We start from the raw sequence: 16685 nt of genomic DNA on the forward strand, positions 1-16685 counted from the left end.
ACAACACAGCATCCGACACATGTTCCCATATTTGCCTTGATTATTATGTAACAGAGAAAGTGGCATTTTAAAAGTGTGTGGGTTCGTTTTGGTATCCTAATGTAGCAAGAACATTAATATTGATCTCCAATCATAGCTGCGGGAAGTAGGGGTGCTGAAGTTTCTGCAGCACCTCCTGATAAATTGAAATAATGTGTACAAAATTAAATGACTACTCCTGTCTGAACACTGATGAACATGGGCAGCACATGCACCAAATATAGAACAGTTTCTTGCTCTGCTGCCATAGAAATATAATCCATAGCACCCAGCTAGCACATAATGTTCTGAGAACCATATGTTTCTTAGAGCTTGGTAAGAGCATGTTTGTTCAATGGTTATTTTGCATATAACCTTCCCATAAAGTCTGCTACATGTTTCTTCATGGTTCTATTTAAAGTAATATTCTCAAATTATTCAGAGACCGTAAAGAAACAACCTTCTTCTGTGGGAATTCTAAGACTTTAGCATAATCTTTTCTGCAGGTTTCCTCGTGGTTCAATTTAAAGTCCTGTTTTCAGAACATTAAGAAAACTTTCCATAAACCCCCCCTAAAATCCTTAGTAATGTTCAAAGAAGGTTCTAATAATATTATTAGTGTTTTGGCCGCGTCCACTAATTGGCCACACCTGAATCAGCTCCTCTGTAGAGATGGGTGAACCTTCCAGAAGGACAACCACCTCTGCAGCCCTCCACCAATCAGGCCTTTATGGTAGAGTGGCCAGATGGCAGCCACTCCTCAGTAAAGGCACATGACAGCCCGCTTGGAGTTTGCCAAAATGCACCTAAAGGAATCTCAGACCATGAGATTCTCTAGGCTAATGAAACCAAGATTGAATTATATTTTTGTTCAGTATACAGTACCAGTCAAAAGTTTGGACACACCTATTCATTCCAGGGGTTTTCTTTATGTTTTACTATTTTCTACATTGTAGAATAACAGTGAAGACATCAAAACTATGAATTAACACATATGGAATCATGTAGTAACCAAAAGAGTGTTTGTTATATTTTATATGACATATTTGAGATTCTTCAAAGTAGCCACCCTTTGCCTTGATGACAGCATTGCACACAGGTGTGCCTTGTTAAAAGTTAATTTGTGGAATTTCTAATGCATTTGAGCCAATCAGTTGTGTTGTGACAAGGTAGCCCTATTTGCTAAAAGTCCTTGTCCATATTATGGCAAGAACCGCTCAAATAAGCAAAGAGAAATTACAGTCCATCATTATTTGATAAGACATGAAGGTCAGTCAATCTGGAACATTTCAAGAACTTTGAAAGTTTCTTCAACTGCAGTTGCAAAAATTATCAAGGACTATGTTGAAACTGGCTCTCATGAGGATCGCCACAGGAATGGAAGACCCAGAGTTACCTCTGCTGCAGAGGACAAGTTCATTAGAGTTAACGTCACACCAGATTGCAGGCCAAATAAATGCTTCATAGAGTTCAAGTAACAGACATCTCCCCATCAAACTTTCAGAGGAGACTGCGTGAATCAGGCCTTCGTGGTTGAATTGCTGCAAAGAAACTACTACTAAAGGACACCAATAAGAGGAAGAGACTTACATAGACCAAGAAACACGAGCAATGGACATTAGACCGGTGGAAATCTGTCCTTTGGTCTGATTAGTTAAATTTAAGATTTTTGGTTCCAACCGCTGTGTCTTTGTGAGACACAGAGTAGGTGAATGGATGATCTCTGCATGTGTGGTTCCCACCATGAAGCATGGAGGAGGATGTGTGATGGTCTGGGGGTGCTTTGCTGGTGACACTGTCTGTGATTTATTTAGTATTCAAGGTACACTTAACCAGCATGGATACCACAGCATTATGCAGTGATACGCCATCCCATCTGGTTTGCACTTAGTGGGACAATCATTTGTTTTTCAACAGGACAATGACCCAGCACACCTCCACACTGCTATTTGACCAAGAAGGAGAGTGATGGAGTGGTCCATCAGATGACCTGGCCTCCACAATCACCCAACCTCAACCCAATTGAGATGGATTGGGATGAGTTGGGCCGCAGAGTGAAGGAAAAGCAGCCAAGAAGTGCTCAGCATATTTGGGAACTCCTTCAATTCTGTTGGAAAAGCATTCCAGGTGCTGGTTTAGAGAATGCCAAGATAAATAAAGGTTTATTAAAAAAATAAAAACTGATCCTGGCACTAAGACTGCACTCAACGAGCTGTATAAGGCCATAAGCAAAAAATAAAATGCTCATCCAGAATCTGTGCTCCTAGTGTCCGGGGACTTTAATGCAGGCAAACTTAAATCTATTTTAACCTAATTTCTACCAGTGTATCACACGTGCAACCAAAGGAAAAAAAACTATAGGCCACCTTTACTCCACACACAGAGATGTATACAAAGCTCTCACTCACCCTCCATTTGGTAAATCTGAACATAATTATATCCTCCTTATTCCTGCTTACAAGAAAAAAAACAAAAGCAGGAAGTACCAGTGACTCACTCAATAAGGAAGTGGTCAGATGAGGTGGATGCTACGCTAGAGGACTGTTTTGCTAGCACAGACTGGAATACGTTACGTGATTCATCCAATTGCATCGAGGAGTATACCACCTCAGTCACCGGCGTCATCAATATGTGCATTGACAACATCGTCCCCACATATCCCAACCAGAAGCCATGGATTACAGTTAACATCCACACCGAGCTAAAGCCTAGAGCTGCCACTTTCAAGTAGCGAGACACTAATCCGGACACTTATAAGAAATTCCGCTATGCCCTCAGACAAACCATCAAACAGGGAAAGCATCAATACAGGACTAAGATTGATTCCTCTTACTACACCTGACACTCGTCGGATGTTGCAGGGCTTGCAAACTATTATGGACTACATAGGGAAACCCAGCTGCGAGCTACTCAGTGGCGCCAGCCAACCAGATGGGCGAAATGCCTTTTTATGATCGCTTCAAGGCAAGCAACACTGAGGCAGACGTGAGAGCACCAGCTGTTCAGGACGACTGTGTGATCACACCAGTGGTTGTCAGTGCTGTTAATGATGAGAGAGGACAAACATTTTTTTCATGAGCATGGCCTTATTACGGCCTGTTGGATGACTGTCATTCATATTCCATTCACTCAGTTCAATGTAACATCGATAGGTTTAGGCTACTACATGATACTCACATTTTCCCTATACCCATCATGAGGTTGCTAAAACCTAACCTATGAATGAAAGTTTACAATGTAGGTGCACACAGGCCGAGAGAAAAATTTGAGATGACAGACAGTGACACATTCAATACCGCCTTGCACACTCTTGCCTGCATCTAGCTTATCTAGGGTGTAATCATTAGTCCAACAGTTTGCAAATGAGAATTTCTATTGGACAAATCCAGGTATTTTTACCCTTCTTTCTTTGCTTCCGTTTAAGAATTTTTTTTCAACAGAACTGGTGGAATGAATACACCCCGGATCCCTTATAAACACAGTTCACTTTCATAGCAGCCACATTGAATTCATTATAGCCTTTGTGCACTCTCCTCCTCTCACCTTTTCCCTTTGTTTGTGGACTTCAATGAACAACACATCAGCTGTATGTGACCAGGCAAAAAAACACACAATAATGCAGTAACGTTACAGTGTATAGTCAGTAAGCAGTTACACTGGCAGGCCCCGGTTGCAATTAATAAAACCAAAAGCTTACCAGGACTTGGAAGAGTTCCAGTGTTGTGTTGGATAGTCATAGCCAGCTAGCTAACATAGCATCCCTCTGTTTGAACCGGGTGTTTGAGTAATTCAACTAGCCAGCTGCATTTGCTAACGAAGTCATTGAAACTGAAAGTTTAAAACTTCTTTGGGAACGGGGGCAGTATTGAGTAGCTTGGATGAATAAGGTGCCCAGAGTTAATGGCCTGCTACTCAGGCCCAGAGGCTGGAATATGCATATAATTAGTATATTTGGAAGGAAAACACTCTAAAGTTTCCAAAACTGTTAACACAATGTCTGTGAGTATAACAGAACTCATATGGCAGGCAAAAACCTGAGAACAATCCAACCAGGAGGTGGGAAATCTGAGGTTTGTAATTTTTTTAAGTGATTGCCTATCCAATATACTGTGTCTATGGGATCAGATTGCACTTCCTACCGCTTCCACTAGATGTCAACAGTCTTTAGAAAGTTGTTCTACTGTGAAAGGGGAGCGAATAAGAGCTGTTTCAACCAGTGGTCAGGTTGAAAGTCTTGAGTTGTTTATCGCGCGTGGGCCGTGAGCGCGAGCTCCTTTCACTTTCCTTTCTTATGACAAAATAATTGTCCGGTTGGAATATTATTGAAGATTTATGATAAAAACATCCTAAAGATTGATTATATACATCGTTTGACATGTTTCTACGAACTATAATGGAACTTTTTAAACTTTTCGTTCTGGACTTTGTGAGCGCGCTTTGTGCATTTGGATTACTGGACTAAATGCGTGAACAAAAAGGAGGTATTTGGAAAACAAACATTTATTGTCTAACATGGAGACCTGGGAGCGCCATCCGGTGAAGATCATCAAAGGTTAATGATTAATTTTAACGCTATTTCTGACTTTTGTGACACCTCTCCTTTGTTGGATAATGGCTGTATGGTTTTCTGTGGCTAGGCGCTGACCTAACACAATCGCATGGTGTGCTTTTGCCGTAAAGCCTTTTTGGAATCAGACACTGTGGCTGGATGAACAAGAAGTTTATCTTTAAAATGGTATATAATACTTGTATGTTTGAGGAATTTTAATTATGAGATTTCTGTTGTTTGAATTTGGCGCCCTGCAATTTCACTGGCTGTTGGCGAGGTGGGACGCCCACATATCTCAGAGAGGTTAAAAAAAAGTGACACTCGCTCTCTCTTGCTTCTCCTTAATTTTTGAAGAAAGTAAATTGTTGAAAACTGTTCAACTTTTGTCTTTCTCTCTCTGAGACAATTTCTCACCATATTTTATGGACTGCAGTAGTAGCTAGCTGTAGCTTATGCTTTCACTTCTAGGTTCCTTCTCTGATACTTTGATTGGGTGGATAACATGTCAGTTCATGCTACAAAAGCTCTGATATGTTGGAAGACGTCCTGCAGAAGTAATTACTGTGTAAGTCTATGGAAAGGGGTGAGAACCAAGAGCCTCCTAGGTTTTGTATTGAAGTCAATGTACCAATAGGAGGATGGAAGCTAGCTGTCCTCCGGCTACACCACGTTCCTGTTGAGGCTACTGTAGACCTTCATTGCAAAACAGTGTGTTTTAATCTATTATTTGATGACGTGAATATATTGAGTAGCGTTTTATCTAAAAATAATAACTTTTTCATTTTTATGAAATTCACTGTGGAGGATGGTCCTACCCTTCCTCAACTGAGGAGCCTCCACTGGATCACACTCTCAGTAGATGATGTGAGCAAGACCTTTAAACAGGTCAATATTCACAAGGCCGCAGGGTCTTCACTGATATTTTTAACCTCCCTGACCGAGTCTGTAATACATGTTTCATGCAGAACACCATAGTCCCTGTGCCCAAGAAAGCGAAGGTAACCTGGCTAAATTACTACCGCCCTGTAGCACTCACGTCGGTAGCCATGAAGTGCTTTGAAAGGCTGGTCATGGCTCACGTTGACACCATTATCCCGGAAACCCTTGACCTACTCCAATTTGCATTCCGCTCCAACAGATCCACAGATGACGCAATCTCAATCGCAATCGCACTCCACACTGCCCTTTCACATCTGGACAAAAGGAACACCCATGTGAGAATGCTGTTCATTGACTACAGCTCAGCACTCAACAACAAAGCTCATCACTAAGCTAAGGACCCTGGGACTAAACACCTCCCTCTGCAACTAGATCCTGGACTTCCTGACGGGCCTCCCCCAGGTGGTAAATGTAGGCAAAAACACATGTGCCATGCTGATCCTCAACACAGGGGCCTCTCAGGGGTGCGCGCTTGGTCCTCTCCTGTACTCCCTGTTCACGCACGACTGTGTGGCCAAGCACAACTCCAACACCATCATTAAGTTTGCTGAGGACACAACAGTGGTAGGCCTGATACCCGACAACGAGTTTACATGTATTACATTTTTAACTTGAATCCCAATATTACTCTTTATAGACATCGCAGAACACTGCAATTAAATAAAAACGTTTGACATAGGAAAACCTGATTAAAAAAAAACATGGACAAGAAAACTTTCCACTTCAAATCCCCACCCCCAGTTTAAGCAACACCTTCACCCAATCCTTCGCCAAATCCTGCACCACCTTCGCCCAATCCACCTTTGCCCAATCGATGGATTGGGCGAAGGTGGTGCTTAAACTGGGGGTAGGGATTTGATGCGGAAAGTTTCCTCGTCCAAGTTTAAAAACATACGCATGAGCTAGTTAAGAAGCTGAGATTTAAGTAGTCTTCTTTTATAGAAATAGATCATGCCTCTCCCTAAACAGCAGGAAGTAGATTGTACAGTCAACTTTCCTGCAAGTTCTTGACTATGACTATGGCGACACCATTTATCAGAAAGCAGTAGTCTTTCCTGCAGGCAAATGACTAGTGACCTCATGGGTGGAATGTTATAAATATTTTTCATAATTTAATAATTAAGTTTTCTAGTGTGCCCCTGGAAGGACCACCCAACCTTAACGGACCCCTCCTCCTACATCATTTTTATTAAATGAACATGTCACAACAGTCGCCTGGTAAAAAAACAACACTTTGCCAATGACCCCATCCGAAGTGCTGGAAGTGTGTTGAGTTTGTGGATCTACTTTCAACACGTCTCCAGAACACAAACTTAATTGAGTATCTGACCAAATGACCTGAGATTTAAGTTCCGTGTTTACCGAGATTAGGCCCATGTTATGCACAACGAAGATGAGTAAACCACATGTTCTAACCATACGATGTTGCTTAAATAAGGTCCCCTCATGCTACGGTATGAAAATATAATGATAAGGAGATACGGTACATCAATGGAGTAGATTGAGGTCCTGGCTATTGCAGCCTCGTGTGGTTTTAGTGTGGCCCCAGGGCAGGTGGTGGATGGAGGACAGGGGGCCATTAGAGAAAAGCTAAATCTAATCACCATTCTGTAGAGTGACAGGGCTTTGTGTCACTGCTGGAGGGAACACTAACCACTGCATCAATACACTGCTCCTCTGACCTCAGCACAGAGTTGTGTAATATAAAAAAAAACAGAAAGCAAATCTTTGTTTTAGAAATAAGAGGTGATTTGTTTCGAAACCAGCAGGGAAATTAGGGTCAGGTAGTTGCTGACTGTCTAAAAAACAATGGGGACCTGGTGTATGGTTTTTAAGGTAAGCGTATCAGTAGAATATTAGTCTATCACAAGTGTTCTGTGAAAATGTTTTCGTCAAGAGGTTGTGCTGTATAGTTGTATAATCATCATGCATGACAATGTGGTTTACTTTTTAACATATTACACATCACTGAGTGTAAAACTCTGAAATGTGACTGCGCTCTCTGGACGTTTCGTGTTTGTTACTTTTCATTTTGTGAGTTTCTTATTGGTGAGAAAGCACCTATGAGGCATGCAACCAAAGTGAGACACACTACTCCAAACAATTATCATGATTGATGAAAAACATTCTTGAAGTGATTTCTTATGGCTCAGACCAATTCTTCTCCAGGGCCTGGGAAGACGCTTTGATGTTCCAGATAAGATATGACACTCAGGGTGTTTCTCAATATGCAATTTTGCAATAAGGCATTCTCTTCAGCTTGGTGTCGAGCTTGGAGGGTTCAATAGTGTTGAATGCTGAACTGTAATCAATGAACAGCATTCTCACATACAGTTGAAGTCAAAGGTTTACATACATCTTAGCCAAATACATTTACACTCAGTTTTTCACAATTCCTGACATTTAGTCCTAGTAAAAATTCTGTCAGTTAGGATCAACACTATATTTTAAGAATGTGAAATGTCAGAATAACAGTTGAGAGAATTATTTGTTTCAGCTTGAATTTCTTTAATCACATTCCCAGAGGGTCAGAAGTTTAAATACACTCAATTAGTATTTAGTAGCATTGCCTTTAAATAGTTTAACTTGGGTCAAATGTTTCAGGTAGCCTTCCACAAGCTTCCCACAATAAGTTGGGTAAATTTTGGCCCAATCCTCCTGACAGACATGGTGTAACCAAGAGTCAGGTTTGTAGGCCTCCTTGCTTGCACATGCTTTTTCAGTTCTGCCCACAAATTTTCTCTAGGAATTGAGGTCAGGGCTTTGTTATGGGCACTCCAAACACTTGACTTTTTTGTCCTTAAGCCATTTAGCATACTTTGGAAGTATGCTTGGGGTCAATGTCCATTTGGAAGACCCATTTGCAACCAAGCTTTAACTTACTGATGTCTTGAGATGTTGCTTCAATATATCCACATAATTTCCCTCCCTCATGATGCCATCTACTTTGTGAAGTACACCAGTCCCTCCTGCAGCAAAGCACCCCACAACATGATGCTGCCAGCCCCGTGCTTCACGGTTGGGATGGTGTTATTCGGCTTGCAAGCCTCCCCCTTTTTCCTTCAAACATAACGATGGTCATTGTGGCCAAACAGTTCTATTTTTGTTCCATCAGACTAGAGGACATTTCTTCAAAATGTACAATCTTTGTCCCCATGTGCAGTTGCAAACAGTAGTCTGGCTTTTTAATGGCAGTTTTGGAGCAGTGGCTTCTTCCTTGCTGAGCGGCCATTCAGGTTATGTCGATATAGGACTTGTTTTACTGTGGATATAGATAGTTTGTACCTGTTTCCTCTAGCATCTTCACAGGGTCCTTTGCTGTTGTTCTGGGATTGATTTGCACTTTTCGCACCAATGTACATTCATCTCTAAGAGACAGAACGCGTCTCCTTCCTGAGTGGTATGACGGCTGCGTGGTCCCATGGTGTTTATACTTGCGTACTATTGTTTGTACAGATGAACATGGTACCTTCAGGCATTGGGAAATTGCTCCCAAGGATGAACCCGACTTGTGGAGGTCTTGGCTGATTTCTTTTGATTTTCTCATGATGTCAAGCGAAGAGGCACTGAGTTTGAAGATAGGCCTTGAAATACATCCAGAGGTACACCTCCAATTGACTCAAATGGTGTCAATTAGCCTATCAGAAGCTTTTAAAGCCATGACATAATTTCTGGGATTGTTCTGGGATTTTTCCGATGGCATTGAGGAGTACACCACATCAGTCACAGGCTTTCTCAATAAGTGCATTGAGGACGTTGTCCCCAAAGTGACTGTACGTACATACCCCAACCAGAAGCCATGGATTAAAGCCAACGTACACACTGAGCTAAAGGGTAGAGCTGCCACTTTCAAGGAGTGGGACGCTAACCCAGAAGCTTAGAAGAAATCCCGTTATGCCCTCCATCAGACAGGCAAAGAGTCAATACAGGACTAAGATCGAACCGTACTACACTGCTCCAACGCTCGTCGGATGTGGCAGGGCCTGCAAACTATTCCAGACTACAAAGGGAAGCACCACCGAGAGCTGCCCAGTGACACGAGCCTACGCTTTGAGGCAAGTAACACTGAAACATACATGAGAGCATCAGCTGTTCTGGACAACTGTGTGATCACGCTCTCCACAGCCGGTGTGAGTAAGACCTTTAAACAGGTCAACATTCACAAGGACGGATTACCAGGACATGTACTCCGAGCAAGTGCTGACCAACTGGCAAGTGTCTTCACGGACATTTTCAACCTCTCCCTGTCTGAGTCTGTAATACATGTTTCATTCAGACCGCCATAGTCCCTGTGCCCAAGAACACTAAGGTAACCTGCCTAAATGACTACCGACCCGTAGCTCTCATGTCTGTAGCCATGAAATTATTTGAAAGGCTGGTCATGGCTCACATTGACAACATTATCCCAGAAACCCTTGACCCACTCCAATTTGAACACCGCTCCAACAGATTCACAGATGATGCAATCTCACTTGCACTCCACACTGCCCTTTCACATATGGACAAAAGGAGCACCTATGTAAAAATGCTATTCATTGACTACAGCTCAGCGTTCAACATCATAGTGCCCTCAAAGCTCATCACTAAGCTAAGGACCCTGGGACTAAACACCTCCCTCTGCAACTGGATTCTGGACTTATGACGGGCCGCCCCCCAGGTGGTAAATGTAGGTAACAACACATTCTCCACGCTGATCCTCAACACGGGGTCCACTCAGGGGTGCGTGCTCAGTCCCCTCCTGTACAACCTGTTCACTCATGACTGCACGGCCAGGCACGACTCTAACACCATCATTACATTTGCTGATGACACAACAGTGGAAGGCCTGATCACCAACAACAATGAGACAGCTTGTAGGGAGGAGGTCAGAGACCTGACTGTGTGGTGCAAGGACAACAACTTCTCCCTCAACGTGATCAAGACAAATGAGATGATTGTGGACTACAGGAAAAGGAGGACCGAGCACGCCCCCATTCTCATCTACGGGGTTGTAATGGAGCAGGTTGAGAACTTCAGGTTCCTTTGTCGTCAACATCACCAACAAACTAACATGGTCCAAGCACACCAAGGCAGTCGTGAAGAGGGCACAACAAAGCCTATTCCCTCCAGGAGGCTGAAAAGATTTGGCATGGGTCCTCAGATCCTCAAAACAGCTGCACCATCGAGAGTATCCTTTCACTGTAAGGTTGTAACAAATATGATTTGATTTGATCTAATATAATATTGCAGTTTAGGCACAATTTAGATTTTGGCCAGTAGATGACAGCAGTGTGTGCAAAGTTTCAGACTGATCCAGTGAAGCATTGCAATACTGCACATTATTCTGTATCAAGTCTGCACAAATGTGCCAAATTGGTAAATTGATACATTTTCAAGTACATAACTATAGAGAACATACAAAAATTGTATGGTAGTACAAAATGTAAGTTTACACACTCCCAGGAATGTCATACATGCTAGATCATTAGCTTATACACCAATTTTCACACATCTAGATGCCGGAGATGGGGTGAGTGTGGAGCCAGAGACAGCAGGGGTTCAAATTGTAGAACCCAGTTCCTACATTTGAATATAAAAATGGCTTTAAAAAAAAAAACTATGCTCCATTTTATCTCTGGGACCCTCAGGATGACAAATCAGAGCAAGATTACTGAATGTAAGTACATTATTTACCTTCAGAGGTGAATGTATCAAACCAGTTGCTGTGATAAAAGTGTTTTGTTGTTGTGCACTCTCCTCAAACAATAGCATGGAAAGTTTTTACTGTAATAGCTACTGTAAATTGGACAGTGCAGTTAGATTAACAATAATGTAAGCTTTCTGCCCATATAAGACATCTCTATGTCCTGGAATGTTTACTGTTACTTACAACGTCATTCTTGTCACATTAGCGCACGTTAGAATTAACCGTCTCAGTTTAGGGACACCAATGCCGTAGAGGTTAAACACCTGGCCAAGTCCTAAAACAATGGGACTCCCTAAATCTCTCTCAGATCATTACCAATCCCACAAGGTATGACCTCAAACACCCAGAAAAGGCTACTCTCCTTGATGTTATCCTCACAAATAGGTATCACTTTGATGTTTTCTGTAATGACCTTAGTGGTCACTGTTCGTAATGGCTGCTCAGATAAACAACCTGTCCTGATTTGTCATAGACGCTTGCTGAAAAACTTTAATGAGCAAGCCTTCCTTCATGAACTGGCCGCTGGAAAATGGTATAGAATCAGCCTGATCCCCCCCAGTAGAAGATGGTTGGACCTTCTTTTTTTATATTTTCAGTGGTATTTTTAACAAGCACGCCGCCATAAAGAAAATGAGAATAAAAAACAGGTTCAGCCCCTGGTTTGACTGTGATCTGGCAGAGTTACTCCACCTCAGGAACACCATTTGGCGAAAGCCTCGGCACACAAATATTCAGATTGACTGGCTTTTGTTCAGGTAAATGACAAATAATTGTATTCGGGCTGTCAGGCTATCACAGTCAGTTACTTTAAGGAGCAGTTCTCTCTCTGTGGGTCTAACCCCAAGAAGTTCTGGAAAATAGTGAAAGGATAAACCATCCTCCTCACAGCTGCCCCTGCCCCTTAATGTGTATTCCAAGCGCTTTAGTCACCACTTCGATAAGTCAGGATTCTTATTTCACTTAATTCAATGATGAAATGACTGGCTTTCTTGATGTCTATAGTATTCTCTCGGGTATGCAATCTGGTTTCCGCTCAGGTTATGGATGTGTCACTGCAACCTTAAAGGTTCTAAATGATGTCAGCACTGCGCTTGACTCTAAGCAATATTGTGCTGCTATCTGTATTGACTTGGCCAACGTCAATTGTACACTCCCTCAAAACTTGAGACATCTGTGTCTTTGTGTTGTGTGACAAAACTACACACTTTAGAGTGGCATTTTATTGTCCCCAGCACAAGGTGCACCTGTGTGTAGATCATGCTGTTTAATCAGCTTCTTGATATGCCACACCTATCAGGTGGATGGATTATCTTGGCAGAGGATAAATTCTCATTAACAGGGATGTAAACAAATTTGTGCAAAACAATCTTTTTGAGCGTATGGGAAAAAAATGTATCTTCCATTTTGTCCTTCGTGTTGTTGTCTGTGCCTAGCAATGTTTGTGCTTTTTGGCTCTTGATATGCCGTCATTGTCAATATGAATGTTTTCTCAATTGACTTGCTTGGTTAATTAAATGTTAAATAATAAATAAATACAATAGTAGTTGTTGTGATGGTTGTAATAGTATAAGCTAGTAGTAGTAGAGAAAGTGTTACATGATGGTTTGTTTTTTATGGTATAGATAATAGTTGTTTTTTATGGTATATGTTATCACTTGAACATGTCTCCTTCTTTTTGCAATTACTACAAATAAAGAAACATAACAAAAGCTTCTAAGGGTAGATCACAACAATTAATTTAACCTTTATTTAATTTGAACAGTTAAAAACAAATTCTTAGTTACAATGACGGCCTACCACGGCCAAACCCAGACGACGCTGGGCCAATTGTGCACTGGCCTATGGGACTCCCAATCATGGCTGGATGTGATGCAGCTTGGATTTGAACCAAGTACTGCAGTGACACCTGTTGCATTGAGATGCAGTGTCTTAGACCACTGCACAACTCAGGAGCAGTGGTCTACAACTGTTGTGTCCTCAAGAAATGTATTGATGGTGTTGGAGTCTTGCTTGGCCACGCAGTTGTGGGAGAACAGGGAGTACAGGAGGGGACTAAGCTTCGCACCCCGTGTTGAGGATCAGCGTGGCAGATATGTTGTTGCCTACTCTGACCACCTGGGGGCGGCCCGTCATGAGGGCCAGGATCTAGTTACAAACGCAGGTGTTTAGTCCCAGGGTCATTAGCTTAGTGATGAGATTTGTGGGCACTATGGTGTTGAATGCTGAGCTGTAGTCAAGGAACAGCATTCTCACATAGGTGTTCCTTTTTTCCAGGTGTGAAAGGGCAGTGCGGAGCACGATTGAGATTGCGTCATCTGTGGATCTGTTGGGGTGGTATGTGAATTGGAGTGAGTCAAGGGTTTCTGGGATGGTGAAGTTGATGTGAGCCTTGACCAGCTTTTTAAAGCACTTTGTGGCTACCAACGCGAGTGCTACGGGCGGAAATCATTTCGGCAGTTTACCTTCGCTTTCTTGGGCACAGGGACTATGTTGGTCAGCTTGAAACTTGTAGGTATTACAGACTCGGCCAGGGAGAGGTTGAAAATGTCAGTGAAGACACTTGCCAGTTGGTCCGTGCATGTCTGGCCCAGCGGCCTTATGAATGTTGACGTGTTTAAAGGTCTTGCTCAGATCGGCTACGGAGAGCGTGATCCTGCTGTTTAATCAGCTTCTTAATATGTCACACTTGTCAGGTGGATGGATTATCTTGACAAAGAATTTAATTTTTTTTTTTAAATGTAAGATGGCTTTGGTCTAACTGGTCTATCCTGTTCTCCAAAATTAAACAAATTATTGTAACCGCCTTTGAGTGTGGACTGTATGGACTGCATACAGGATGGACTGGTTACCTAATGCTACACTCCAAACTTTCTATCCTTGAGTCTGGGAGAGAGCGTATATACTTAAGCGATGCTGTTGGTTCATTGGTTGTGCAGGACGGCTTACAGAATTAGCCTACAATTATAATGTATTTGATTTAGAATAACTTACAAATTTGGATTTTTATATTTGTATAATGAATAGGCTGACACATTACCTTTAGCTACAGAATATCTCACCAACATGCGTTTCCATATACTCCTCTCTCTCCTTCATTCCTTTCTGGAGCATGCAGAGAGAGGGGCTGTCAATAGTTTAATTAAATATTTTTAGTTGCTTAAAACCTATTACGATTAATGTTCCTGAACATACTTCACTTGATTTTCCAAATGAAGCACTGGGTAGCTGCAGGAACAGGTTTGGAGAGCCCATGTCATACAGAGTTTGGGCGGATATCGCCTGTTGTGCAGGGAGAGGCTGCATGCACCTCAAACAGTGGTTGATGCTTGGAGTGAAATATTCGTAGCCCACCTGGCATAATTGAAAAAAAGGAACCATTCACTATTCCAGGGAATACAGATGATATGTATTTTTGCTCCTGCCCTTGTTCCTGCCTATTTGATAATGGGCCAATCTAAATTAAAACTAATTTGACATAGTAGTAAAGACAAGATTAAATAGAGAATAGTCTGATGGGTGAACATATGATCACTCAATGAGAGAATAGCATGTGCAGCTTGAGCAAGGACAAGAGCGCAAGCTTTTTTAGCCACTTTCTGAAATCATCAATTGCCTGTAGTCGCATCATGCAGCCCATATATGTTTTGATGTCTAAGTCATTCGAAATGTTATCATTCACAACTAAAGTTGCTAAATAGCTCTATTGTATTGGACCTGTTTCATGTCAAAATAGCCACTTCATATGCATACTCGTTCCTTAATGGGAAAAATATCATTGGGATTTTATTCAGCTAAGTTCAATTATATTTTTCTTTTTATAAAATCATACATTGGAATAGAATGGCATTGGATATCTTAAGCATATCTTGTTCACTAAATGAACAAACCTATGGCGTTGCGCATAGCCAGATAGGCTAACATACAGTAGGCCAAATCTATTCTGCTCTTCGTCATATCATAATAAATAAAATACATAATGGATTTATTTGGATGGTGTATATATATATATATATATATATATATATATATATATACATTTTTAAATGTAGATGTTCCAAGGGCACACATCAGTGGAGGCCTGGAGATGCTAAACATGTTTATGTTAATTAACGGCCAATTACCATGAGAACGGCAGACTTTTGCATAACAATAACTGGCTGACAACTACAGTACCAGTCAAAAGTTTGGACACCTACTCATTCAAGGGTTTTTCTTAATATTCTACATTGAAGAATAACAGTAAAGACATTCAAACTATGAAATCACATATATGAAATTGTGTAGTAACCAAAAATATATTTTAGATTCTTCAAAGTAGTCACCCTTTGCCTTGATGACAACTTTGTACATTCTTGGCACTTTCTCAACCAGCTTAACCTGGAATGCTTTTCCAAAAGTCTTGAATGAGTTCCCACATATGCTGAGCACTTGTTGGCTGCCTTTCCTTAACTCTATGGTCCAACTCATCCCAAACCATCTTAATTGGGTTGAGAACGGGTGATTGTGGAGGCCAGCTCATCTGATACAGCACTCCATCAATCTCCTTCTTGGTCAAATAACCCTTACACAGCCTGGAGGTATGTTGGGTCATTGTCCTGTTGGAAAACAAATGATATGCTTCGGTAGCCATGCTGGTTAAGTGTGCCTTGAATTCTAAATAAATCACTGACAGTGTCACCAGCAAAGCACCCCAACACCATCACCCCTCCTCCACCATGCTTCAGGGTGGGAACTACACATGTGGAGATTATCCATTCACCTGTCTCACAAAGACACGGCGGTTGGAACTAAAAATCTCAAATTTGGACTCACCAGACTTAAGGACAGATTTCTAATGTCCATTGCTCAGGTTTCTTGGCCTAAGCAAGTCCCTTCTTATTATTGGTGTCCTTTAGTAGTTGTTTCTTTGCAGCAATTCAACCATGAAGGCCTGATTCACACAGGCTCCTCTCAACAGTTGATGTTGAGATATATCTGTTGCTTGAACTCTTTGAAGCATTTATCTGGGCTGCAATTTCTGAGGCTGCTAACTCTAATGAACTCATCCTCTGCAGCAGAAGTAACTCTGGGTCTTCCTTTCCTGTGGCGGTCCTCATGAGATCCTGTTTGATCATAGCGCTTGATGTTTTTTTTGAGACTGCACTTCAAATTTCTTGAAATGTTCCGGATTGACTGACCTTCATGTCTTAAAGTAATGATGGACTGTCGTTTCTCTTCGCTTATCTGAGCTGTTCTTGCCATAATATGGACTTTTACCAAATAGGGCTAACTTCTGTATAGCACCCCTATCTTGTCACAACACAACTGATTGGCTCAAATGCAAGAAAGACATTTCACAAATTAACTTTTAACAAGGCACACCTGTTAATTGAAATGCATTCCAGGTATGTCGAGTGTGCAAAGCTGTCATCAAGGCAAAGAGTGGCTACTTCGAAGAATCTCAAATATAAAATATATTTTGATTTGTTTAACACTTTTGGTTACTACATGATT

Source organism: Oncorhynchus mykiss, chromosome 2 (assembly GCF_013265735.2).
Source record: "Oncorhynchus mykiss isolate Arlee chromosome 2, USDA_OmykA_1.1, whole genome shotgun sequence".
Taxonomy (NCBI): domain Eukaryota; kingdom Metazoa; phylum Chordata; class Actinopteri; order Salmoniformes; family Salmonidae; genus Oncorhynchus; species Oncorhynchus mykiss.